Source organism: Haemaphysalis longicornis, unplaced genomic scaffold (genome assembly GCF_048455015.1).
Source record: "Haemaphysalis longicornis isolate Haplotype H1 unplaced genomic scaffold, Haemaphysalis longicornis Haplotype H1 scaffold_8, whole genome shotgun sequence".
In the NCBI taxonomy this organism is placed as follows: domain Eukaryota; kingdom Metazoa; phylum Arthropoda; class Arachnida; order Ixodida; family Ixodidae; genus Haemaphysalis; species Haemaphysalis longicornis.
The window spans coordinates 132,897,642-132,925,363 of record NW_027526445.1 but is presented as its reverse complement, the minus strand read 5'-3'; the positions used below and the strand labels follow the sequence as shown (position 1 = coordinate 132,925,363).

At 47.1% G+C, this 27,722-nt stretch overlaps 1 protein-coding gene and 8 non-coding genes across 9 annotated transcripts in view; all 9 read left to right on the top strand.

Annotated features, from left to right (window-relative positions):
* The window catches only part of Machr-a (muscarinic Acetylcholine Receptor, A-type), a 472,231-nt gene that overhangs the window by 386,645 nt on the left and 57,864 nt on the right, over positions 1-27,722 (top strand). The gene's annotated exons all lie outside the window — the stretch shown is intronic.
* On the top strand, positions 3,601-3,672 carry Trnat-ugu (transfer RNA threonine (anticodon UGU)). The gene has a single exon. It is a non-coding gene; the product is annotated as a tRNA-Thr (tRNA).
* On the top strand, positions 4,083-4,154 carry Trnat-ugu (transfer RNA threonine (anticodon UGU)). The gene has a single exon. It is a non-coding gene; the product is annotated as a tRNA-Thr (tRNA).
* On the top strand, positions 4,566-4,637 carry Trnat-ugu (transfer RNA threonine (anticodon UGU)). The gene has a single exon. It is a non-coding gene; the product is annotated as a tRNA-Thr (tRNA).
* Positions 5,053-5,124, top strand: Trnak-uuu (transfer RNA lysine (anticodon UUU)). Its single transcript has one exon. It is a non-coding gene; the product is annotated as a tRNA-Lys (tRNA).
* Positions 5,536-5,607, top strand: Trnat-ugu (transfer RNA threonine (anticodon UGU)). The gene has a single exon. It is a non-coding gene; the product is annotated as a tRNA-Thr (tRNA).
* Positions 6,023-6,094, top strand: Trnak-uuu (transfer RNA lysine (anticodon UUU)). The gene has a single exon. It is a non-coding gene; the product is annotated as a tRNA-Lys (tRNA).
* Positions 7,470-7,541, top strand: Trnat-ugu (transfer RNA threonine (anticodon UGU)). The gene has a single exon. It is a non-coding gene; the product is annotated as a tRNA-Thr (tRNA).
* Trnat-ugu (transfer RNA threonine (anticodon UGU)) lies at positions 7,953-8,024 on the top strand. The gene has a single exon. It is a non-coding gene; the product is annotated as a tRNA-Thr (tRNA).

The following is a 27,722-nucleotide window of genomic DNA, read 5'->3' as shown; positions in this document are numbered from 1 at the left end:
GTAAGATAGACCAGCATTCTGTTCTCTGTGTTTGCGCTTTGAGGTAAAAGGAAAGGAGTTTGCTTACACCGTTTTAACACCAACCTGGTAGCACAAGCCTCGTGCACCACCGTAGCATTTAGAGGGAGCAGTCTAGGTCGGCTTATCTGGCCATGGAACTAATTATGATAGGAGTAACGCTCAGATACAGGAAATGAGTTTTTTGGACCAGGGAGCAAATTCTGGTAGATTATATCGTAGTTTAAATAAAGAAAAAGAAATGGACTTGGGCTGGCCGTACAGTGAGACGAACCGACAACCGGTGGACAATTAAGGTAACAGAGCGCATACCAAGAGACGGCTCTAGAAGAAGGGAAAGGGCAGTGACGCAATTGAGGGATGAAATAAGAAAGTATGTGCACCAAGAATAGACTCGAGCAGCGCAGGACAGGAGCGGCTGGAGGTCACTGGGAGAGGCATTCGTCAAGCAGTGGCCCTAAGTGGGGTGATGACGATGATGATGACGACGATTATGATGATGATGATGATGATGAAACTTTTGGTGACACATTCTGATCTTTAAATGCGGTCGCGTGTGCCCTATAAGGGATTTATTAATCCGGCGCCCACTACAACCTTACTAGGTTAACGACCGAAAATAACTTCCGCATCTATAAGTTGACCCAGATGCATTGAAACATACGCGAGTCGAGATTGTCAGTAAAGAGGCTCGTAGTTTGTGAGAGAAGTTCACTTCGGTATGCTTGCGAATCAGAGGTTTTAGAAAGTGGCGTAAGTCACGCACTTCGACGTGGCACCGTAATCGTCGCCAACTTGCGGATGCAGAAACAGAACTTCTTTTAAGTGGCGCATAGTATTCCTGGCAGAGCTGTACAGCTGTCATTTAGGGCAGCTCCCTTTAAATTATTTTGTAGTATTGATTGCCGCTAGCGGCAGTTAATAAGCATGAAAATATTATAAGTAGGTTTCTTTGGTCAGAAATTAACCAGTCAGTGCTCGACAAGGACGTTTCTGCACGCGGTCGGCACCGACGTCCGCCAGAGTGTGTCTCCTACATCATCCTTATCATAATCATCACCAACAACATTATTATCATCATCAGAGTCATCATCATAATCAGAGTTCGCCGTCATCGTCATCAGAGTTCGCTGTCATCACAGTCATCATCAGAGTTCGCCGTCATCGTCATCGTCACCGTCGTCATCACCAATACCCTCACATTCATCCCCGTCTTTTACGTCTACTGCAAAAAGATGGCGCCGCCCATTAGCCCCTGACCGATTTTATCCTGCTTCTCTTTCTCTCTGTCTGTCGACCCCTATGTATCTATTCCTCTTAGAAGGCAGCGGTAGTACCTCGGCTGTTTGATTTCACCGAGCGGCCGTGGTAGTACTGTACTGAAACTCATACCATTTCAACTCGCTCTTTGAAAGCAGGCAACTTAACTATCCCAAGTGCGGCTGCTATCGTGATTAAGGCAGCATATGCCAACATATAATTTTATTACCAGCTCATATGAAAAAATTATGCAACCCTCCGTCTAACGATGACGATTGTTGAACGCGAAGCTTTCTCGCGATGGAGTCTTTGGTTGGACAATCCCACACCGCGAGTATATGTTAATCTGGAGGTACGTACAACTCCTCTATAGAATACCCACAGCAAGTCTTGGGTGTGCACATCCTCTAACGCAGCTACGCCTTGTCCGGATGGCCGACGAAGTCGCCTGGAACCAAGATCTGGCTGACTAACACGGCAAAGAGAGCCCAAGTTCTGTACGTCTGGGCAAATAAAGCTTTCTTTCTCTCTGTCTCTCTCTCTCTCTCTCTCTCTCTGTAGGCCGAACGTTTGGATTTCGGGTGTACAGCGCGAATTGGTACATGCTGCTTGGCATTCAGGGATCCATTTCTTGAGCGGGTGCTGGTGTGAGGTGTTAAACCCCTAGATATGACTTTCGGCCTAACGTCCTAAACCTCAAAATGGGAAGTTAGGCCCAGCGTCTTGGGGCTGACATCCATGACGTTGGTACTAACCAAGGTAACTGTTGAATAAACTGGGGTGCCAAGAGTAGCTCCTGGCCTAATAAATCAATCAATCAATAAATCAATTAATCAATCAACTAATCGATCAATCGATCGATAAATCAATCGATCAATAAATAAATCAGTCGGTAAATCAATTATTCATTCAATCGATCAATCAATTAATCAATCGATCGATCGATCGATAAATAAATAAATAAACAAATAAATAAATAAATAAATCAGTCGGTAAATCAATCAGTCAATCAATCAATTGATTCATCAATCAGTCAGTCAGTCAGTCAAACAATCAATCTACAAAATAGTAAGTCACATAAGCTACCACATAAGAATGACCTCGTGAATAATATATTTGACGGATATTGTGGGCACTTCTACGATACCTGTGGCACCCACGTAGGCCAGGCAGGCGTTCTAACTTGTTATTGTTGTTGCTACGCACATGTGCACATTTACTTTTACTTACTTATTTGCCTGCCACGGCAAAAAAATTACAAAGAAAAATAAATTAACTAAACACATGTAGCCCCACTGCTTAAAATAACGAAGCAAAAGCTGTCCTCATCCGCACAAACCAACGCGCTTTCCACAATTCAAACATTTTTCAACCCTGTTCCCGTCCAACCTGGTTTCCTTTCACGAGGAAAAACGCTTACTAGGGATCCGTTTCAAAACAATTACCGCAACAGCCGGGAACCCGGAAGCAATATAAGCATAGGTATTCCGAGTGCGTCAGCACCACGAAAAAGACTCGAGCCAAACCTTTGCTTAACTTCTGGAGTTGCCTTCCAAACAAGTCCCGCCCTTCTGTGTCTTCCCTCCAGGCTTGAGGGTAAGTTCGTTTCCGTTCAAAGGAGCACGACACAGAAGCACTTTCCCGCTTCTATTCGATTACGGTCAAAGTCGCTGCTCTGGCAATTTTCATCAGCCGTTTTAACCTCGCCCACCCTTCCTTGCTTCCTTTCCCGTATCGTTCACTTCAGCCATCGGATTTTGTTTCGTTTGTTTTAGTGTCTTTACGGAGCATTCCGGAGTTTCATTAATACCATTTCCTTTCTATTTTTATCTCAAATCCTTCTATCGCGACTCGTCTATCTATCTGTATATAGAATATTCCATCTATCCATATATTTTTTCGCGTGTGCATCGGCGCCTTCGCGACATAGCCGCTATTCCCCCTGTGGGTATGTGCATGGACTGTGGCGCGGTGTACACACGGACCACCGAAGACGACGGCAAAGAAGTGTGCGTGCTTGTGTTTTGGTCGCCTTATTGATAACCCTGGGCTCTCTCTCTCTCTTTCATCTCGCAAGTTAGACACCTCGCCTAATAAATACTTTGCCCCTGCGTCTTCGTGAGGACAACTTTTCTGACCCCTATCCGCCTGTTTGACAGAATGCAACAATATATATATATATATATATATATATATATATATATATGTATATATATATATATATATATATATATATATATATATATATATATATATATACACAAAGATAGGCCGGCAGTCTAGTAAATATAAATAGCCCAGAAAGGCAAGGAGAACACAGTCGCCCAGATAGCCGAATTGGTAAGGCATTCGACATGTAATCGAAAGGCGTGGGTTCGGTCCCCACTCTGGGCGCGTGTTTTTCTTTCTTTCTTTCTTCTGTATAATTAAAAAGATGTTTACTTAATTAACTGTAGTGAAAAAGAAAAGAGCCTAACCACACCCCTATGCCTCCTTTGGCGTTGTAGACTGCTGGCCTATCTTTGTGTATTCCCTCAACGAGCCCCTCATTTCCTTACTATATTATTCTGCGAAAGCCTAGCGAGGGTCTCGGTTCTGGCAGCCTTGATGCCTAGGTAGCATAAGAGGGCTTCCCGCCAGTAACCCGCTCATGACAGGCTGTAGACGTTCGAGTCACGCCCCGGGGGTTGAAAAGAAGGTCCCCTTCTCCCCGTGTAGTCAGAGTGGCGCTGGCCAACACCCTCAAGCGTCAGATACACTTCTAGTAAATATAAATAGCCCAGAAAGTGAAGGAGAACACAGTCGCCCAGATAGCCGAATTGGTAAGGCATTCGACATGTAATCGAAAGGCGTGGGTTCGGTCCCCACTCTGGGCGCGTGTTTTTCTTTCTTTCTTTCTTCTGTATAATTAAAAAAAATGTTTACTTAATTAACTGTAGTGAAAAAGAAAAGAGCCTAACCACACCCCTATGCCTCCTTTGGCGTTGTAGACTGCTGGCCTATCTTTGTGTATTCCCTCAACGAGCCCCTCATTTCCTTACTATATTATTCTGCGAAAGCCTAGCGAGGGTCTCGGTTCTGGCAGCCTTGATGCCTAGGTAGCATAAGAGGGCTTCCCGCCAGTAACCCGCTCATGACAGGCTGTAGACGTTCGAATCACGCCCCGGGGGTTGAAAAGAAGGTCCCCTTCTCCCCGTGTAGTCAGAGTGGCGCTGGCCAACACCCTCAAGCGTCAGATACACTTCTAGTAAATATAAATAGCCCAGAAAGTGAAGGAGAACACAGTCGCCCAGATAGCCGAATTGGTAAGGCATTCGACATGTAATCGAAAGGCGTGGGTTCGGTCCCCACTCTGGGCGCGTGTTTTTCTTTCTTTCTTTCTTTCTTCTGTATAATCAAAAAAAATGTTTACTTAATTAACTGTAGTGAAAAAGAAAAGAGCCTAACCACACCCCTATGCCTCCTTTGGCGTTGTAGACTGCTGGCCTATCTTTGTGTATTCCCTCAACGAGCCCCTCATTTCCTTACTATATTATTCTGCGAAAGCCTAGCGAGGGTCTCGGTTCTGGCAGCCTTGGTGCCTAGGTAGCATAAGAGGGCTTCCCGCCAGTAACCCGCTCATGACAGGCTGTAGACGTTCGAGTCACGCCCCGGGGGTTGAAAAGAAGGTCCCCTTCTCCCCGTGTAGTCAGAGTGGCGCTGGCCAACACCCTCAAGCGTCAGATACACTTCTAGTAAATATAAATAGCCCAGAAAGTGAAGGAGAACACAGTCGCCCAGATAGCCGAATTGGTAAGGCATTCGACATTTAATCGAAAGGCGTGGGTTCGGTCCCCACTCTGGGCGCGTGTTTTTCTTTCTTTCTTTCTTCTGTATAATTAAAAAAAATGTTTACTTAATTAACTGTAGTGAAAAAGAAAAGAGCCTAACCACACCCCTATGCCTCCTTTGGCGTTGTAGACTGCTGGCCTATCTTTGTGTATTCCCTCAACGAGCCCCTCATTTCCTTACTATATTATTCTGCGAAAGCCTAGCGAGGGTCTCGGTTCTGGCAGCCTTGATGCCTAGGTAGCATAAGAGGGCTTCCCGCCAGTAACCCGCTCATGACAGGCTGTAGACGTTCGAATCACGCCCCGGGGGTTGAAAAGAAGGTCCCCTTCTCCCCGTGTAGTCAGAGTGGCGCTGGCCAACACCCTCAAGCGTCAGATACACTTCTAGTAAATATAAATAGCCCAGAAAGTGAAGGAGAACACAGTCGCCCAGATAGCCGAATTGGTAAGGCATTCGACATGTAATCGAAAGGCGTGGGTTCGGTCCCCACTCTGGGCGCGTGTTTTTCTTTCTTTCTTTCTTTCTTCTGTATAATCAAAAAAAATGTTTACTTAATTAACTGTAGTGAAAAAGAAAAGAGCCTAACCACACCCCTATGCCTCCTTTGGCATTGTAGACTGCTGGCCTATCTTTGTGTATTCCCTCAACGAGCCCCTCATTTCCTTACTATATTATTCTGCGAAAGCCTAGCGAGGGTCTCGGTTCTGGCAGCCTTGATGCCTAGGTAGCATAAGAGGGCTTCCCGCCAGTAACCCGCTCATGACAGGCTGTAGACGTTCGAGTCACGCCCCGGGGGTTGAAAAGAAGGTCCCCTTCTCCCCGTGTAGTCAGAGTGGCGCTGGCCAACACCCTCAAGCGTCAGATACACTTCTAGTAAATATAAATAGCCCAGAAAGTGAAGGAGAACACAGTCGCCCAGATAGCCGAATTGGTAAGGCATTCGACATTTAATCGAAAGGCGTAGGTTCGGTCCCCACTCTGGGCGCGTTTTTCTTTCTTTCTTTCTTCTGTATAATTAAAAAAAATGTTTACTTAATTAACTGTAGTGAAAAAGAAAAGAGCCTAACCACACCCCTATGCCTCCTTTGGCGCTGTAGACTGCTGGCCTATCTTTGTGTATTCCCTCAACGAGCCCCTCATTTCCTTACTATATTATTCTGCGAAAGCCTAGCGAGGGTCTCGGTTCTGGCAGCCTTGATGCCTAGGTAGCATAAGAGGGCTTCCCGCCAGTTACCCGCTCATGACAAGCTGTAGACGTTCGAGTCACGCCCCGGGGGTTGAAAAGAAGGTCCCCTTCTCCCCGTGTAGTCAGAGTGGCGCTGGCCAACACCCTCAAGCGTCAGATACACTTCTAGTAAATATAAATAGCCCAGAAAGTGAAGGAGAACACAGTCGCCCAGATAGCCGAATTGGTAAGGCATTCGACATGTAATCGAAAGGCGTGGGTTCTCTCCCCACTCTGGGCACGTGTTTTTCTTTCTTTCTTTCTTCTGTATAATTAAAAAAAATGTTTACTTAATTACCTGTAGTGAAAAAGAAAAGAGCCTAACCACACCCCTATGCCTCCTTTGGCGTTGTAGACTGCTGGCCTATCTTTGTGTATTCCCTCAACGAGCCCCTCATTTCCTTACTATATTATTCTGCGAAAGCCTAGCGAGGGTCTCGGTTCTGGCAGCCTTGATGCCTAGGTAGCATAAGAGGGCTTCCCGCCAGTAACCCGCTCATGACAGGCTGTAGACGTTCGAGTCACGCCCCGGGGGTTGAAAAGAAGGTCCCCTTCTCCCCGTGTAGTCAGAGTGGCGCTGGCCAACACCCTCAAGCGTCAGATACACTTCTAGTAAATATAAATAGCCCAGAAAGTGAAGGAGAACACAGTCGCCCAGATAGCCGAATTGGTAAGGCATTCGACATGTAATCGAAAGTCGTGGGTTTGGTCCCCACTCTGGGCGCGTGTTTTTCTTTCTTTCTTTCTTCTGTATAATTAAAAAAAATGTTTACTTAATTAACTGTAGTGAAAAAGAAAAGAGCCTAACCACACCCCTATGCCTCCTTTGGCGTTGTAGACTGCTGGCCTATCTTTGTGTATTCCCTCAACGAGCCCCTCATTTCCTTACTATATTAATCTGCGAAAGCCTAGCGAGGGTCTCGGTTCTGGCAGCCTTGATGCCTAGGTAGCATAAGAGGGCTTCCCGCCAGTAACCCGCTCATGACAGGCTGTAGACGTTCGAGTCACGCCCCGGGGGTTGAAAAGAAGGTCCCCTTCTCCCCGTGTAGTCAGAGTGGCGCTGGCCAACACCCTCAAGCGTCAGATACACTTCTAGTAAATATAAATAGCCCAGAAAGTGAAGGAGAACACAGTCGCCCAGATAGCCGAATTGGTAAGGCATTCGACATGTAATCGAAAGGCGTGGGTTCGGTCCCCACTCTGGGCGCGTGTTTTTCTTTCTTTCTTTCTTCTGTATAATTAAAAAAAATGTTTTCTTAATTAACTGTAGTGAAAAAGAAAAGAGCCTAACCACACCCCTATGCCTCCTTTGGCGTTGTAGACTGCTGGCCTATCTTTGTGTATTCCCTCAACGAGCCCCTCATTTCCTTACTATATTATTCTGCGAAAGCCTAGCGAGGGTCTCGGTTCTGGCAGCCTTGATGCCTAGGTAGCATAAGAGGGCTTCCCGCCAGTAACCCGCTCATGACAGGCTGTAGACGTTCGAGTCACGCCCCGGGGGTTGAAAAGAAGGTCCCCTTCTCCCCGTGTAGTCAGAGTGGCGCTGGCCAACACCCTCAAGCGTCAGATACACTTCTAGTAAATATAAATAGCCCAGAAAGTGAAGGAGAACACAGTCGCCCAGATAGCCGAATTGGTAAGGCATTCGACATGTAATCGAAAGGCGTGGGTTCGGTCCCCACTCTGGGCGCGTGTTTTTCTTTCTTTCTTTCTTCTGTATAATTAAAAAAAATGTTTACTTAATTAACTGTAGTGAAAAAGAAAAGAGCCTAACCACACCCCTATGTTGTAGACTGCTGGCCTATCTTTGTGTATTCCCTCAACGAGCCCCTCATTTCCTTACTATATATATATATATATATATATATATATATATATATATATATATATATATATATATATATATATATATATACCTACAACCTTACTATAAAACCTCTGATTCGCAAGCATACCGAAGTGAACTTCTCTCACAAACTACGAGCCTCCTTACTGGCAATCTGGACTGGCGTATGTTTCGATGCATCTGGGTCAACTTATAGATTGCTTTCAAATTATAGAAGTTGTTATAGAAATTATAAAAGTCAAATTATATAAGTTGTTTCGGTTGTTAACCTAGTAAGGTTGTAGCGGACGCCGAATTACTAAATCCCTTAGAGGGCACACGCGACCTCATTTAAAGATCAGAATGTGTCACCAAAAGCTTCATATATATATATATATATATATATATATATATATATATATATATATAGATATATATATATATATATATATATATATATATATATATATATAGATATATATATACAGTAATTCCTCGTTTACTCGAAGTCGTCAAATCCACAGACAATTTCGAGATAACCGGAGTTTAGAGTTAACGAAATGCCGAGAATTTGTGGGGCCAGGTCTCTAAAATAACACCAAATGCTGGTAACAAAAGCACTGCTGCACAGGGGTGATTGCGTATTAAGGGCAAGACATTTCGCAGGAATAGAAATTTTATTATTGCGGGAGAAACACCTGCATGATGCGCGCGCCTGTACCACGTTCGCATCTGGATCCAAAAAAGCGCTCTCGATCTGCCTAGCGAATCGCATCAATTGTGAGTCGCCACGGCTATAACATTCTACCTTGTTGCGAAGCATGTGCAGCATCTTTGCTGTTTCTGTCCGTGTAGGCACTTCTCGGGGCTCCTTCCCGTCGTCGTCATGATCAGCTGCATCGTCCACAGCTCTCTCAACGATGAAGGCGTCCGACGCCATTCGGTAACGGGAACATCGGCCTTGTACAGCGTAAATTTGCCGTTCACGACCGCGTTAGGCGCGTAGTGGCTGCTAAGCGTTAAAACAGGGACCCTATCAGCCGCCTGCGGCGGACTTTGCCTTTTGTCCCCCTGTCAATAACTTCAGATACACGCAGTCCCCGGAAAAAACGTTTCGAGATAACGGCGGGCAAATACATGGCGCCGATGGGAGGTAAACGCATGCCGAAAAAAGTTTCATCTTAACCGATATTTCGAGATATCAGAGTTCTAATCAACGAGGGATTACAAAACGCCAAAGGAGGCATTTTATTTATTTATTTATTTATTTATTTATTTATTTATTTATTTATTTATACTGTCAATCCCTTGTGGGATTTTTACAGGAACAGGCATAGTCAAACACATGTCGAACAGTTTTTTTTTTTTTTTTTCACAATAGTTAACGACGAAGTATAACGAAGGTTGACACGAAGTACAGAGCTTGCAGTATCACAGAAATTATACAATAAAATATCGAGGCAAGAAAGGTAAACGGCGAAGAAAAGATAGCGCTCGCTCAAAAAGGTATCAAAATCACACACATCGATTCACATAAATAGCGCACCGTGGAAAATAGCGCAACATAGGGAATGGCTAAGCTTTTTTCGCTACAACTATTGTAGTTAACATTTTCAATTTATATGGGGAATTGATTGATTGTAGGGTTTAATGCGGCGACGCAACGGAGACGATAAGGCGCGCCGTGGTGGAGGGCTCCGGATTAATTTTGGCCACCTGCAGAGGATCTTTTAACGTGCGCCGAAATCATGAGCACATGAGTGGTTTCGCCTTTCGCCTCCATCAGAAAAGTGGCCGCCGCAGGCGGGAATCGAACCCGCATCCTCGTTCTCAGCAGCACAACTCTTTAGCCACTGAGCCACCACGGCGGGTAATTTACATAGGAAATGTAGTGAAGAAAAACACGTGTCCAAAGGGAGGAATAATGCGCTGAAGATCACTTAGAAATGCGTAAGCATTGATTCAATTTTATATTTATGCTGAGACACATTGATTTCGTATGATAAGTCTTAAAGCTGTGCTGAAACACAATCATTTGCTTTAAAGCCGTCCGATATCAGACCGTCGGGTTAACGTGGACACCCAGAAAACGTCATTCTTTGGCACGAGACCTCCACTATACGAGGCCCACGCGCTGGCACTTCATTGGTGACGTGACACTCCCCTACTGAGCAGGCGCGCTTCAAGGGCTTCGCTCATGACTACAAATAGATTCTGCTGGCCTGATCAATTCTATGCTTGCTCAAATTGCGTAAAATTGATGTTGGATGTCTGTTGATATCATCAGCTACTGTTTTGATCTAAGGAATAACAAACAAATTGGGCGAAGCTTGCACACACGCGCAAGACTTCAATGCTGAAGCTGTTGCAGGTGAGCGTTGCCCGACACATAAGTACCATTGTTTCTTTGCATAGTTGCGGTGCTAGTAATCGTCGTCATATGCATCTAAGAGGTCATCATCTTCTTCGCAGTATGCAAAGTCATCCTCAGCATTGTAGACTTCCACCAGCTCTTCATAATCGACTCGAGCCAGCGGTGGGGGGATTTGCAAGTCGTCTCGGGAAGGAGTGGCCCACTCGTAGCCATGTCTGAAATTACCCATAAGGGCTTCTGGAGATTGATTGTAGGGTTTAACGCGTCGACGCAATTCAGGCGATGAGGCGCGCCGTAGTGGAGGGCTCCGGATTAATTTAGACCACCTTGGGATCTTTAACGTGCGCCGAAATCTCCAACACACATGGGCTTCTAGAGAATACGCGGGCTGCGGTGACCTCTATCTTGTTTTGTCAACTTTAGTATTAGCGCTAGAGTCTTTTCGCATGCGCGGTAGTGTTTGACGAAAGCGCTGAAGCCACTTCGCGAGCCGGGGACTCAGTGGTCGCCGCGAGGCACGCGCTCACAAGCACTCGCCATTTTCTCGCTTCTTGGGGTTTTCGCCAGTCTTTTTTTTTTTTTTTTTCTAAAGCCACCACGCGTGCCGTGGACGCTCGGCGGTCGCGGCGAGGCGCGCGCTCGTGAACACTCGGCGTTTTCTTGGTATTTTTTTCCGACAATGGAGAACTTACTTCTTGTACAACAGCTCCGCCTTTAAAATAAAATTATAACTCAACAGGTAAAGGCCATGGCAACACATTAGAGTGGTTTAACATGCCATGCAAGCCCGAACGCACAACCCACGCAGTTTAAAAAGATCGCAAATAATGAATAAGTGCATCAATAGATTATCTTCCGCAATATACAATGTAACATTGCACAAGTGAAGGTACTAGCATGGTAAAATAAATAAAGAGAAAATATAACGGTTGCAAAATACAACGGCGATAACAAGATGATTGTTTTAGTAGATAGCGGTGACTGAAACAAACAGTGACAAGGAACACAAATATGCGCCTTAGGCCGGGTTCAGACTGTTCCTGCAACTGTTGTTATAACTTTAAACAATTACGTCATTTCACGTTTCAGCAAACCGAACTGCGTGACATGCCGTTTTTTTTTTTTTTTTAAGTCCTCAGATCACGATATGGCTGTTGTGTCGGTAGTCTGAACACAGCCTTAGTCGTGCTCCCTCGATAAAACAAAATAGAGACTATTTAAATTCGCACAATTCGGCACGGCGGTTACTCGAAACGTGTTCAGGGCATTGTGACAGATTCGCTTAAGACTACCACCGAAAAAATTGATCAAGTTGCTGACTTTATTGCCCGGTGTTCTAAGGGCAGCCACGAAAGACTTGGCAAAATGAATCGCATACAGCAGCGGGTTTTTATATCTGACTCCCGGTCAGGTCATCGGTCCTTTCGGCGCGGTGTCGTATCGGCGACACGCATTTTATCACGGGCTAATTTTGTAATCTCAATGATTTAAGATGTCAGAGTACGCGGACCCTGCAAGTAGAGCATGACATGGCGAGCAGCTATCGCCGTTTTGTTCCATTGCGTCTGCGAACATTTCACCGCCACATTATCTCCGGCTACCAGCGCAACATTTCACCGCCGTGAAAAAAAAAAAGAGATAAAGGAAAATACGAAACCGGCGCCAACGGAACGTGCCCACTGAGCAAGAAAGAAAGATAAGGGATAACAAACGACTGTGGGTCGTGACAGTGTGCGCGGGGAAAAAGTAAATCAGAAAACCGGCCGATTCGGTTATGCGTCGCAAGGCTGCGCTAACGGGCCGACATGGCTTAAGCCTCTGGAACGACATGACTGTCACCGAGTGCGCTTGGAGACGATATACGTCGTGTCGCAATAAGGCGAACTCGTTCGATACTCGGTGTAGATTTCCTCACTTCTACCGTCCACCTCGTTTGTATCCCACCTCGATTCGATTTCCCCTTCGTTTCCCTTTCATTTGGTGAACTTTGGCGACAACCGAAGAGAGAAACTCGCCTCCTCCCTACTGTTCTGATTTAGCGAGGACCATCGTTAGCTGTACAAAAAACGCCAACCAACGGATCCTTCATTGCGCCAGTTTCGAAAGTGCTCTTCGAAAATAATGCCCTCCCTTTCTGCAGGACACATCTGTGAGCCTTTCAGTGGACGGTTGCGGCACCTCACTCCGCATGGGTTTACCAGCTCGTGTGATTTTCCGTTATCCCGAAATAATTGCATCCCAGTTGGCGACTTCGCCGACAGGCGGAGCTGAGTGCGGGTTCTGGACGGCGCAATAATATCCGGCACGGAGCCGAGGGTGCTGATAACAATCAATGCAATCGTGCCAGATGAAAAAATAACGAGTAGGCAGTTGAAAAGAAGATAACCTTGGCCTTTCCAAACAGTCATGCTAGCAATTTTTTTTTTGCCCCCAGATATCAGAAAAGGAGGCGGAATCCTTGGTCATCCGCTAGATGTCAAACGTTCGTGGAACCAACAAGGCATCTCCTTCATTGCCTAAACCTTCAGACAGGATGAACGATCGTCCACATACTGAGAGAAACAGCCATTACCGTTAATCGTTGGCGCCAGAGGCCTCCTTGGCGCCAACCCCATCATTAACACTTCGGTATGGCCGTCGGGAGAGAAGCCTGGGTTGCTATGCGAGTGCGGATGTGCGAATGCGCCACCGCTCTCTCTATCGTACATGCTTTGCCCGACATTTACGTAACCTTACTGCCGCCAAGGATGCCTTTACTACCGTCCCGTGTGTGCTAAGCGTTTAGATGCTGCCACAAAATTCCGGGACGCTGACATTTTGCTAGAGTCACGGACGAGTGGGCGAATGGATGGATGGATGGATGGATGGATGGATGGATGGATGGATGGATGGATGGATGGATGGATGGATGGACGGATGGACGGACAGACGGACGGACGGATGGATGAATGGGTAGGTAAGTAGGTGGGTGGGTGGGTGTGGGTGGACAGATGAATGGATGGATGGATGGATGGATGGATGGATGGATGGATGGATGGATGGATGGATGGATGGATGGATGGATGGATGGATGGATGGATGGATGGACAAGTTGTGAGTGGAGGGATGGACATGTAGAGGGATGGATGGTTGAACAAGGTGTGCGGGTGGAGGGATGAGCAGGTGGATGGATGGATGGATGGATGGATGGATGGATGGATGGATGGATGGATGGATGGATGGATGGATGGATGGATGGATGGATGGATGGATGGATGGATGGACAAGTTGTGAGTGGAGGGATGGACATGTAGAGGGATGGATGGTTGAACAAGGTGTGCGGGTGGAGGGATGAGCAGGTGGATGGATGGATGGATGGATGGATGGATGGATGGATGGATGGACAAGTGTGTGAGTGGAGGGATGGGCATGTAGAGGAATGGATGGTTGAACAAGGTGTGCGGGTGGAGGGATGAGCAGGTGGATGGATGTATGGATGGATGAGTGGGTGGATGAATGGGTAGGTAGGTGGGTGGGTGGGTGTGGGTGGACAGATGGATGGATGGATGGATGGATGGATGGATGGATGGATGGATGGATGGGTGGGTAATAGGATGGAGAATATATATTGAGATTCTACTTCTCCCCCAGTACCATTGCCTATGAAATGCCTAAACCCGGCTTTAATATCAACCAGTCCTCATTGCCCCACAGAGAAGTGTAGCGCTTGTGCTATCAGGGGGGATGGCCTTAATTTTTTTAGAAAACTAAGTGCATACTAGTTCAATCTTAATCCAAATCAAAATAGGTTCATGCTGTCCTTCCAAGCTGAGTAGTAATAATCACACCGTTTTATGTAAATAACCTCACCAGCCCAAAGCGCAGTTAAAGCAGATAACTTCTGCATCTGAAAAGGCAACACTACGTCAAGGTTGACAACATTTTTCTGCATTTACGTTTTTCTTTCTCCCTTTCCTTTTCTACTTTTTTTCTCTTTTCTCTTTTTGTCGTTTCTTTTTCGTTTCTCTCATCTTCTTTATTTCTTGCTTTTGTTTTTTTTTCTTTTGTTTTTTTAGTGTCCCTTTTTGTGGCGTTACCGACAACCAGCAGGCTGATTCAGCGACGTAGTCATATTTTGTGGCATCAGGATCAGTTAGCGTCTTTTTACTGCACTTTCTACCTCCCTTCACTGGCTAATGGGAAAGCGCCAGATTGAGCCTTCAAGTTTGAGCCGTGCAAGCCCTACGAATCGTTCTTTCTGCGCCTGTATAGCCGTTAGGCGAGCACACGAACGTGTGTGGGGGTGCGTTTGCCAGGAAAAGCGGGTTGGGATAGAGAGGAGACACTGCTTGTATGCTCTGCCGTCTTCTCTCGTTTTCCTTTTCCAACGGCATCTTTCTTCTGCTTCCGTACAGGAAGAGTGCAAGTCCTTTCAAAGAGTTGGAACCGGGTCCTTAATGACCATGCTCTGTGATTTTTTTTTTTCGGGCGGAACGAAGTCAAGCTGTAAATTGCTGGTCGTAATACGGCCCACTCTCTTCTAACCTAACTCCCACTCCAAAGGCCATTAGCAAAAAAAAAGAAGCACGTTTTCTTTCTTGCCGTTCGTCTTGTGACTTGGCGATAAATGTAACGTACTTTACCCGCTACGGCTATGCCAGGAATGTAAATTTACTTCACTCGAAGACCTAAAAATTTATTAGGCAACTGAAGATCTATCTAAACGTGTATGTAATCGCTGGGTGCTGCGTTGCTGTTCATTATAACTCAAACAAAAAAAAACTAAATGTAAAGTTTGGCTCGCGGTAAGGCAGATACTGGTCCGAGAGTTCTTGGTGGGGTTGCAGGAAACATTTCGAATTGTTATTCGCGCGACTACAGCCGTAAAAATGAGCGGATATTGTTTTTCACGAGCGCTATCGCACTATGACGACTTTTTGACAAGCCCGCACGGCTCGAGTGCCTCGCGACGGCTCGAGTGCCTCGCGACGGCTCGACTGTCACCTATACTTGGATACAACTTAAGAACGGCAACGGAAGTTACTGCTGTGCCTCGTCACCGCAGCCGGATGTTGCTCCGCGCGGTGCAAGTAGTGCATTACTGCGAACATTTTGAACATTGCACGAGCTGTTTCCGTGATTTTTTTAACTTAATATGCTTATAAACGACTATTGCGGCGACAAACGAACTACGTGAGAAAAGGCAGACGATATCACGCATTCATAGCAATCTCATTTCAAAACGCGCGCGCCCGTTGACAATCGGGTCCGTCGCTTAGGCGGAATGATACCGTACATGAGCTATTGCCGTTCTTAACTTGTTCCAGAGTATAACACTGGACTAAAGGGTAAAGGGGGGGGGGGGCAGTTAGCTTTGGGCCACTTATTAATAGGCCATTTAACATTGGGCCGCTTAAACGTGAACCTTTATGGTGCGTGAGATAACAGCGGACCCCTTAACAATGAACGTTTAAAGTGGACAGCTAGCAGTGGGCCACCTAGCAGCGTATCTCTAAGGTGGGCCAGTTAAGAGTGCGCCACTTAACAGCGGACCTTAAAGGTGGGCCATTTAACAGTGGCCCAGTTAACAGCGGATTTTTAAGTTGGGCCAGTAACAGTCGACCACTTCCTAGTGAAACCCTATGGTGGAGCAGTTAACAGTGGGGCACTTGTCACAGGAGATAGTGTCATAGGATTTCAGTGTCAGAATAGTTAGTATTGGCTTTTAGTAGCCCCCCTAAACCCTGTATCCCTAAAGTCAGTTATCTGTGACGGAAGCAAAATGCGTTGTCGCAGTGGCGCACTCACGATTTTTCCTAGAAAAAATAAAGAAAATCGAAGTGTTGTTAAGTGTGGCTGGAGTTCGTCAACCCAACGTCCATACGCCGCAGTTTCGATAAATTCATGCAACCGGTGTGTCCATCTGTGCGTGTGCACGCGTGTGTACGTGCGTGTGTGGTGTATACCTTATTTACGATTTTTGGGTGAGAGGCTGCTAATTGCGAATCGTTGCCTTGTAACTAGTTCTGGGTTCGCTGTCAATTAAAATGGCGATAAAGTCGCGAAACCGCTCTTCAGTAGTTCATTCATTCGCATCAACTTACAATGCTACCACTTCCACTTAATTTCGAACAGACAAACGCGCTTCTTCAAAAACGGAGTGCAAACGCTCCCTGGGAACTCATCATGCCCTCTACAGATACCCAGGTTCTTAAAACAATCCCGGGCCATCTACACTAACGTGAAACCTGGAGAGGGGCGATGCATGCAGTGTATAAATGTATTCTCGGCGCCTTGTCGTTTTTGCCCACGGAGATAAAACCGTTGGGGTGTAGAAGTACACAGCTTTGCTGTAAAAGTCTCTTGTCTTTGAAGCACGTAGCTCCCTAGCGCGAGGCGTAAACGAGTGTCCCGGTGTTTTTATAGTACGCGTTACGTTCTCGCGCTAGGAGTAAACGTGTTTCTACTGTCTGTTAGCCCCTCCCTGACCATTGGAGAAGTAACATCCAGGTTCGCCCTTTACCCAAAAATATGCACCCTGACCTCCATCCCGGCCGCCGACAAGCTCGAAGCCAAGCACATGAGAATATTTATGGAAAAAGAACAGATTTCGCCTATACTGATGCTAGTACCTACCCTAATGGTCAACACAAGGTAGCCGCAGTCACCACAAAGGGCGCCCTCATTACCTGTGCATCAATCAAAACATCATCAACCTGGGTTGCCGAGGAGCTAGCTATCGCCTTAGCCCTCATACACACGAAGTACCCAATCATTATCACGGATTCCCAAGCTGCCTGCCGAAGCTTCTTAGCCGGGAGAGTGGCCCCTTCTACTTTAAAGCTACTTTTACCACACCAACCCAGCCGGAAAGTTAATATCATCTGGGCTACTGGCCATTCCTCCCTGACGGGCAACAACTTTGCTCATCAGCAAGCCTGCGCCCTTTCTCTCCAGGCTTCCGAGGAGACCACATCGTCAATCCCGCTCGTAACGTATCAAGACATCACGCAATATTACCGGTCCGACAGACAACACTTCCCTCCTCCTCACCCTGCACTATCCAAGGAAGAAGAATCGCTGCTCCGCAGACTACAAACCAATACCTTTCCTCACCCAGTTCGCCTGCATCGTATATTTCCAACTCAATACTCTGCTGTATGCCAGTTTTGTTCACAACCCGGAACTCTAGCTCATATTATAATACAGTGTGTGCGCAATCCCAAACTTCCACCTCTCCGATCCCCTCTTCCCACCCCTGAGCTGTGGGAAAACCTGGTGACCAGCGACCGTCTGGGCATCCAGAGCGAAGGCTCTCTGCTCACTTGATGGATTCCCGGACTAGGGAACCACTCCCACTTTAGAAAGCTCAAATAAACGTTTTCTCTCTCTCTCTCTCCCGGTGTTTTCGTACCGTGACAGCATGATACGACGATGACGACAATGACGACAGGAGACGCCAACAGCGCGTACCCCTTAGGGGCTTCGCCCATAAAACAGTCCCTCATCCTACAAATCTCTACGGCAGTACTTTCTGCTTACTATACACATCTATTCCCAACTTTTAAGTGCGTATCCGATCGTATTGAGCTCAGCTCGCCCCTTACCCCAGTGCCGAACGAGGCAATTCCGCAGTTAACGATAACTCGCACGGCGGAGATAAAGTATGTTTGCACGTGAATACGCTGTGGTGGGAGGGGAGGAGGAGACAAAAGTGAAAAGGGAAAGGCTGGGATAAGGGTCCTCATTAGAGACCGCTCCACAGGCATCGCTAGATCCGCCCGCTCTCTTCACCCGGTGCGACCCGAGGTTACAGCCCCGAGGTGGCGGCGGATACCGGCTCTTCTTCGCGTCAGAGTCACGCCCCGAACTTTCCTCTAGTACGCGCCTGCATCGCATTCCCAGCGTTCCCCGGGCTGCCTCCTCCCTCTTTCGCCTCCGCTACCTCAACTCATTTGTGTCTTCCCGCTGGCCGCGCTTACCGGCTTTGCCCAATCTTGAGATGCGCCCAAGAACAACGCCGAAGCACTGCCCCTTTAGCCCCTTGGGGTTCACTCGACGCCGCTCCGATAACAAGGCTCTCTTCTGGCGCCTTCGACTTCGTTTTTACTTCGTTTTTTTTTTATCTTCTCGTTTAGTCATACCCTGCTTCACGCGTCCCTTGTATAGTTATTTTCTTTTCTTTTTTTGCCGTATTTCCATCGCCACTTTGGTCACTCAGCGAAGCAGATTGATCGCTCTCTCCCTCACTCTCACCGCGGAGGTGGCCCGGGGTCTTCTCATCTGATTGGGGTTGGTTTTAATGGCGACGGCAATCTGCAGGTGGGGGAAACAAAGAGAAGAGCTTGGACAGAGAGGTGAGATTGAAGGGATTGCACAATATCCCCGCAGTCTATTCGAACTCCCCTTAAGATGGGCACACGGAAAGCATGCTAAAAGTGGACTAGCACAGACTTCTGGAGACGGTGTCTTTTGTAGAGAGTAGAAACACAGAGAAGAAACGTTACAGAATTGCAAAGCTGTAGTGCTCGGAAGGACATGAGAAACAGTCAACTTTACGCTTCGTAATTTCCTTTACGCTCTCGAGCGACGACATTTTGAATATGCTCGAGTTATGGTTCTTCGCGTCCGGCGTTACCGCACCTCAGAGAAGGCATATCCGCCAGGTCAAAAACGCGGCGCAAGAACTTTGGCTCCTGAATACCTTGGCCACTGTATGGCGGCTATGTGAAGGGCTATGAGGTGTTTCGGCTATTTTTCTGCGCTCGCTGGTCTAGTTACCTGCGCTGATGGTTTTGGGTATTCGTGATGAAAAGTGTTAATCGAAACTGTTGTCGTAGTTTTCTTTCAGGTCCTGTGCCACCACGTTCAGGGTTCCTTGTTACATTGAAAGCATTTATTTATTTATTGCTGATTGATTGATTGATTGATTGATTGATTGATTGATTGATTGATTGATTGATTGATTGATTGATTGATTGATTGATTGATTGATTGATTGATTGATTGATTGATTGATTGATTGATTGATTGATTGATTGATTGATTGATTGATTGATTGATTGATTGATTGTGGGGTTTAACGCGCCGACGCTTCAGAGGCGATGAGGCGTGCCGTAGTGGAGGGCTCCGGATTAATTTTGACCACCTGGGAATCTTTAACGTGCGTCCAAACCTTGAGCACACATTTTTGCTTTTCACCTCCATCAGAAAAGCGCCCGCCGTGGCCGTACATTGAAAGCATATCTACTGCGTTAAATATACGAGGTTTTGATATACTGGGCTGCTTTAGACTACATTGAGTGCTATCAGAAATTGCTTGGATGGTTATCGACCTGTGCTTTCAGTCGCGGCACAATGATTCAAAGGGAACCCCGCAGACTCTATTGTTTGCAATAATGTTCTAACGGTATGAAAGGAAAAAATGATTTCGCGAAGATATTTCATTATTTTTGCATTGTCATGTTGTGTGTGTTTCGGCAGAACATCGGCGCGTTTTGAACCTTAGCTTCGATTGAAACTTTCGCCGGTAGTCAAAGAAAAGTAGCTGGCTCTTGTTGAAAAAAAATGACAAAAAGGAATATATACCACAATCAAAAAGTTTTCCATGGAATGGACATTACGAAGGGAATCGTAATACAAAACAGAAAGCAATCGCGTACAAAATGACCCGCAATTGAAGCTCGAATGGGTTTTCATTTTTCCGAAATATATGAGCTTAAAAACGAAATCAGAAAGGATAACGTAATGCCTTCCAGTATATTTCCGTCTACGGATCAGCAAAAATATACCTTTCCATCCATTCTCTGGGGTCGTTTGGCCGGTCGCACTGAATGACCCGCTGAGCTTCGCTCTTGAGTAGATAAAAAAAATGTTTTTCCCCCGAAAGGTTGTTACCATGAGCGGTTTTTTATTACTACTTTATTACTTTTTGCTCTGTAGAATTTTTAGCGTTTATCACGCCCTTTATTTCTGCAATCTACAGATCTCAGACAATGAGCCCCGCTGCTCGCTGTGTGATTTTCGCCTCAGACTTCAAATTACTCCGGGCCACGGTCTCGCTTCTCTGTATTGGCTCCAGCGATGCATCGGAAATCGTTTCGTCTTCACCTACGACGGAGTAAAATTTTTCCTCTCTCTGGTATCCCTTTTCCTCACCGCTACCATCATCGTCGTCGTCGTCTTCTACAACGACGGCCCGTGCACACATCAGCGGGCGAATCGAAATTCGAAGGCAGTAGCTGCAAAGGCATAGAAAACTTCGAAGCAAACGAGACATGAAAGCCACCATCGAAAGATCGAAAAATTTATGCGCCGAGAGAGAACAGAAATCGCTATTGAGACAGTAAGACTCAACACCTACAAGGTCACAATGCCCGAACGGTACGCCCCCACCGTGGATATATAATATTCAGTATGCCATTTCGAACTGCGGACATACTCCCACTGGGGGGCGGAAAGTAGGCAATTATGGTACTAGAAAATGAGGGCGGAAGACAAGAATATCCAGCGCTGGCCTTGCTGCGTGGGTGGGGATGATTCTTGAATATCGTCAGTGTGAGCTGAAGAGTTAAATGAGGAGCGGAGGGAACGAAGCCCGCAGTTGGGCCGAGTTTGAACGCGAATACGAGGGAGTCGGATTAAAGAAATTCATGGCGATGAGGGGGCGCTGCAGTTCAGCACTCGACCAATGTCGCTACGCTCGCTTTTCATTTTTCACACTTCCCTTTTTCATTTTCTTCATCTCTGCACTTCTACCTCAAGAAATAGCAAATTAGCTTTGACGGCCGAGGGGCGACGGCGGGGGAGGGGGGTGAGGGGGAAGTCCGCAGTCGATGAGAATCCGCGAAGCGACGGGGAGAATGAATAGCGACGGCTGCTGGGCCGGTCGAAACCGAAACCGATGAAATCGTCTCGTCTTGTCTCGTCTTGGCTCCGACCATCACGGCGGCGGGCTTACGATCGAAGCGTGAACAGCGTTATACACCCCGCAATCGACGACCTCGACCGATAGGCGAGCGGAAATCAGGCTTTGTGGCACCGGACGAATGCGGAACGTCTGTATACTAGACTCCAGCAATTCTGTGCAGCTCTGCGGAAGCTACGGAAAGGCCAGACGTGTCGACGAGCATGCGCAGACGAAGGTTTGTTTCCCTTATTGGCCAGCCAGGTCGTGTAAACACTGCACAAAAGTGGTGAAACGAGGCACTGAAACTCCGTGCGTATACGTATGTTGCCACGCGTCCGGGTATAATGGAACCAATAAATCTTAATAGGCGTCCCTGTGCTTTCTAGCATTGCCACTTTTTACAAGCCCCCAAAGAAAGCCGTAAAGACCTAAGCCAGACCAGATGGAAAAAAAAAGTGGGGAGAAGTGTATGAGCTCATGGTCCCAAGCTTGACAATAGCTTGGAACTAAAGAGGAGTAACATGATTGACAATCCAGCGCGCGAAAACACGGCACAAAAAGAACGAGAGTTAGACAGGACAGCGCTGCACTCACAACTCGCCCAACCATTCACCAACTCGCCCAAATCACAGTCCTCTTAAAGAGGAGTAAATACGCGAAGTCATTGCGCACTTCCGCTGCCGGCTAAGATGTCCCCCTGACTGAGTGATAAAAAGACGTTAGGAACCAGGGCATGCTGGCGTCTCGTTTATTGACCTCTTCGACGACTCTGAGTAAGCTTTTTGGAGCCAACCGGGCTATAATCATTTATATGCTACTCAACAACCCCGCAATATACCATAATAATAGAAGGATTTGCGGCAGCCCTATTTTTTACGGTGCTCGGTGAGCATCGTCGAACCAATAGCATCAGCGGCTCGATAGAAAAAGGTGGGGCCCCACATAAGCGAGAGATGAATTCCTATTGGCTGCGACTCGTCACGTGACTTCATAGCGCATTCTTCAGACATTAAAGGGGTAACTACATGCAGCGACGGCAACGAGCGACGCGAATAACGTAACTCAGGGGGTACCGCAAATAGGGTGTGGGCGGCAGCGACGAGCGAAAAAATTTACACACTGCTGTCGAGGCCTCCGTTGCTGGCGCTCGCACGTGGGCTGCTTCTGAACGGCGTGAGCGACGATGACGGCCCGTCGCTTTCTCTGTCATCGCCCCGAGCGGCCGGTGTTTAATTTTTTTTCCGCTCGTCGCTGTCACCCACTACCCGATTTCTGTACCCATTGAGTTACATTTTTCACGGCGCCCGTCGCTGTGACTGCATGCGGTCACCCCTTAAAACAAACGAAAAGAAACGCGTCTGAGAACTAAAACACCACAGAGCCGCTGCCTCGGACACCGGCGCAACTGTCAGCAGTGGGTCAGGGTGCTCTACGCGGCGCACCGCGTACAACGCACTCCCGGCCGTTCAGGGCCAAACGCTCAGGAACCACTGAATTGGGCACTTTTGCTCACTCATTGACTACATTATACGAACTGCATAGGTGTCCGCGGGGGCATTTTCGGCCATCACATTTTGAGCTGAGAGAGTAATAGTGTTAGGTATACACGCGGAAGTGGGGAGGGGGGCTGTTTATAGGTGTGTGGTTTACATTGCGAGCGTTCAAAGCTTTGCACGCAAAGTTCCGGAACTGTCGGATCCGGTCATAGGCGAAAATTACGCAGCTTTGGGGACGTCCACTGTCTTAGCGTCGACTGCGATAACTACTGTATGAAGCGTGGGCTGATACTGAGCCTTATCTTCAAGATGTACTGGCATTGTGCTAACGAACCGACTAATGCTTACGACAACTTAGTCTCAGCGCATTTGTGGATGATGCTTGATTTCGTCTTCTGAGCGTGAGGTATAGATATCGGCAGGTAGGTATAATTTTTTTGACACCATCTGATGGATTTTATATCTACACTGCAATGGTGTCCTGCCAGATAACCTCGCGAAAGTTTGGTGAAACTGCGAAGCGGTAATAAATAAATAAATAAATAAATAAATAAATAAATAAATAAATAAATAAATAAATAAATAAATAAAGGAAAATAAAGGAAAAAAGACAAGAGGGAAAAAAGAAGGCATTTCACCCGGTACACTGGGGAGTAATCACATATGGCTTTCCTGCACACTTTCGAGCAAGACTTTCGAGACATTCGTGGCTTGTTTCGAGCAATGTTTAATGTCCGAGGTAGCTCATTCGAATAGGCGTTTAACAGCCACGCGAGTGGAGTTTTCCCTAGGGGTGTGCGAATATTCGAAAATTTCGAATAATACTCGAATATTAAATATGTCATATTCGTATTCCCTTCGAAAACTATGTTCGAAACATTTCGAATATTCCAAAGGGTTCGAATAATCGGCTATTATCGAATATTTGGATCGATTTGAATGGGGGGACGCGGCTTTCAACTGCATAAAAAATGACAAAACATCGTATTTTTGAAAGGAACATATTCGGTATCTATATTAAATACAGAGCACTTCTTTAACTCACGATGTCACCCGGCGTTGTCGGCGTGCCTCGGCGTCCGCAACAGCCGTTCCAGGTGCGTCCTCTCCCCCACTCCTCCTCGCCTGCTCTCCGATGCTCCTCGCGTGTTCTCTGCGTGCTCGGATCGCGTTCAGCAACAGGTGGGGCGCGCAAGCGTCGTAGTTTGGCGCGGAAGCAACAACAGTTGTGGCGTGATCGTGACGTAGTCGTGACGTGGTCGTGGCGCGGTCGTGCCGTGATGGGGCGGTTCTCGGCGTTCGCTTTCGCTGTCAATTTTTTTCGAACCAGATTAAATCGGGTATGTGCGCGGCTCCAATCCAGTCATCGCCTGCGCTCTCTTCAGATGCTGTCGTCGGAGTCAGCGTTGTACGGGACGCAAAACAACAACCGTACCACCACCATTACAACACCCATCGCCACCGCCACGCGCGTAACGCCGCTAATGCTCTGCATTTACTCGTGCCCCTCCCGCGGGGGCATGTCGGGGTCTTTTTTTTTCTATCCTGTGCGTTTGGGAAGTTTTCCCTCCTAAAACCGTCGCAAAGTGGCATAAAAATATTTTTCCTGGCTGCAGTGTGAAAATGTCAGCGCAAAAGGTCGAAAAAACGGCAATTTTCGGAGCGCTGTATCTCCGCAACGGTGCCAGCGGGTGCGGCCATTTGGTACCATTGCTGCTGAGCACGAGGTCGCGGGTTCGGCCGCGGCGGCCGCTTTTCTGATGGAGGCGAAAAGAAAAAACGCCCGTGTGCACGACATTTCGGCACACGTTAAAGATACCCAGGTGGTCCAAATTAATCCGGAGCCCTCCACTACGGCGCGCCTCATCGCCTGCGTTGCGTCGGCGTGTTAAACCCTACAATCAATCATTTGGTGCCATTGGATCGGCCAAGCGATCCTCTTTCTGGTCCCAGCCATTTTTTTTATCATCGTTCGTTCAGATGCACGAACGGCAGAAAAATACAGCCGCTCAAACGAAGCCAGCAATAAATTCAGAATTATCATCAAAATCCACAAAGAAATAAAAAACTGGGTTTTGAAAGCCACGCCCCCCCCCCCTTAATTATTCAATATTCGATTCAATATTCGAAGATAGATATTCGTATTCGATTCGTATTGGAAAAATTTGATATTCGCACGCCCCTAGTTTTCCCTTCTAATCCCTGAACACACTAAGGACATGAAATATGCCGCAAGCGAAGTTAGCCAGCAAGACGCTACGTAAAAGACCCAAACCTTTTTATATTTTTTTCTGGAATCTTCTCTGGAACTTTACCTTAAGAATTGAAAGATTAGGAGTCAACATTTTTCTTCCGGGTTTTCTCCAGTTTGAGGAAGGCAAGCAGCCAAGTTCCGGTTCTACGCACCGCTGCGAAATAAAGGAAGTCCCCGACGTTTCATTTCACATTTAAAGGCAACAAGTCCCAAAATGCGAAAAGAAGAAAAATAAACGCAAAGATGCTGTTTCTTGTCTATACTTTTAATGTTTTTTTTTGTAATATTTCATGTTTCTGTATTCTTTCCGCCCTTATCTTGATGTAACCTTTTCGTTTATATTGCTGAAAGGCAAATAAACACTTTCTTGGTAGTCAGCGCTGTGTGTGTAGCCTCCTTCTTTCGGTCCCGTCTTGAGCGCTGTTTTTGTTCGAAGTATGAACCAACGAGCCCAAACGCTTCCATTGCTTCAATAAATAAAAAGGTTGTCGAGGCAAGCGCTTTTGATATTCCTGAAGGCTAGGGTAAAATAAACGCAAGTTCACGGCACAAGACAAAACCACCGGTGGGGACGTCGGCAAGCTGCGAAGTAAGAAATAAGACCCACAATTCTGCCCAAAGAAGACGAAAAAAAAAATATTCCTTGAAGTGCAGCGAGAACGGGCCTACAGGCGACGAAGCCTGATCGCCGTCGTTGTGGGCTTATGGCCCTCTAGCGTGGAGGGCTTTATTTAGCCTGTTTTATTGTCTCGTATAGCTCTCTTGCCCGGGAATTTAGTGACCACCCAACTAGAAAGAGCGACCGAGTAGCTCCTACCCGAAAAGAGGGACTTTTACTTTACGGGCCAATTACAGAAGCTAGAAAAACCAAACACCCCTCCCCCGCTCCCCGTCCTCCCCTCCCCTCCCCCCCCCCCCCAAAAAAAAAAAGAAGAAGGTTTTGCAATGGGTCCCAAGGATTTAAAATTGTAAGGAACCGAATTCATTGCACGGTCGTGAACTGCAAGTTTTCATTTTTTTTTTTTTCACCTCACTTTCAGCAGCACAATCAGCAGTACAAAACAATTTACGCGGCTCGGAGGATAACAAGAGTACTCGTATAGACAAATAAATCCCCAGAGAAAGAAAAGCCCCAACTATTTCCGGCTTCGGGAATTCCTCAAACCAGCCGGTTGATAAAATTCCGCTGACTCTACGGCACGACACGACGCAGAGCCATTTGTTCCCAAACCCCCGCGGCGGGGTACGACAGAAAAGCAACAGTAAGGAAAAGGGGAAAATAGGGGCCAACAAGAAACAGGGAGGTGCGGCGGTGTCCAGAAAATTCGGTTAAGGCATGACCTGCACTTTATCCCCTCCTCGCGCTTCCCATCCCGAATCCGTCTCCAGTTGGATCCGCGCATGCCGTCCCCCATTCCTTCCGCATCCTGAAGCCGAGCAGCACAGCGAAGAATCCCAGAAGAAGCCAAGCACCGTTATTGCACGCATAGTCGGCGGTGAGCGCCAGATAGCAAAAATCGGCCTCTCAAAATGCCAGGAGGGGGAGAAAGCGGGAAAAGAGTAGAGGCTTGGGATCCCCGGAGGAGTCGGAGGAGGGGGAGGTGTAGGAGAAAGGAAGAACTTGATGGAGGATGGAGAGAGGGAGGTAAGAGGGAGAGGGTGTGCATTCCCGATAGTTCGAAAGGGCCGCAGCATTGATAAAAGCGCAAGCGACGATGTGCAACGAAGATCACGCGGTAGGATGGGCACTCGCTGTGAATGGCGTGGAGAGAAATCGACGGGGGGTGGATGGGGGAAGGGAAGGAGGAGGAGAAGGAGGAGGAATACGGCAAAGAGATCCGGGAATAAAAAAATAAATGAAGGGGGTGGGGATGAACATGAGAGGCGGAGTACGCATCCTTGCGGGACCTCCTCCTTGCACAAAACCAGCAAGGGACGTGAATAACCTACCCTGACAAACTATACAAAATATGTAGGTTTGGTGCAAGTTGGCTGCGAAGGAAAACTTGATGAAGAAGAAGAAGGAGAAGAAGAATAAGAAGCCGGAATGATCACAGACTGCAGATAACATTGGGATATAACGTATACGAAGAGGCTACAGGATGGAAGAAAAGACGGTACACTGAGAGATAATTGAAGCCCTTCGTGCCCCGCCATCCTTCTCCACCATATGGCATCTAAGTCGATATGCCATGCTCGGTGTCTGCCTTCAGCTGCCGTTTCCCTTGGAACACTCGATACGCTACAGGGCCCGCCCCCCTCGAATGGACTAATACGAAAGCGCGCCGGTTGATGTAATAGAGCGTGTGCAGAGACAAGAGCGGGGGCATGGGTAGTAATACTTCATCCGTTGTTTATTGTCCCGTCCGTTCCCGAAAGACTGAGAGGATGAGCTGATACGTTGCTTCCCGTCCCCTTCCCGGCTTCTTCGCCGCTGCACCCTAATCTTCGCTTCGCCAACCTCTGCCGTCGTCTTGCTTTTCTTCGGCGTTTCTCTCCGGAAGGGGTTCTTTCGGGGGATGGCTTGTATCTGCCGATTGTCGTCCTTTAT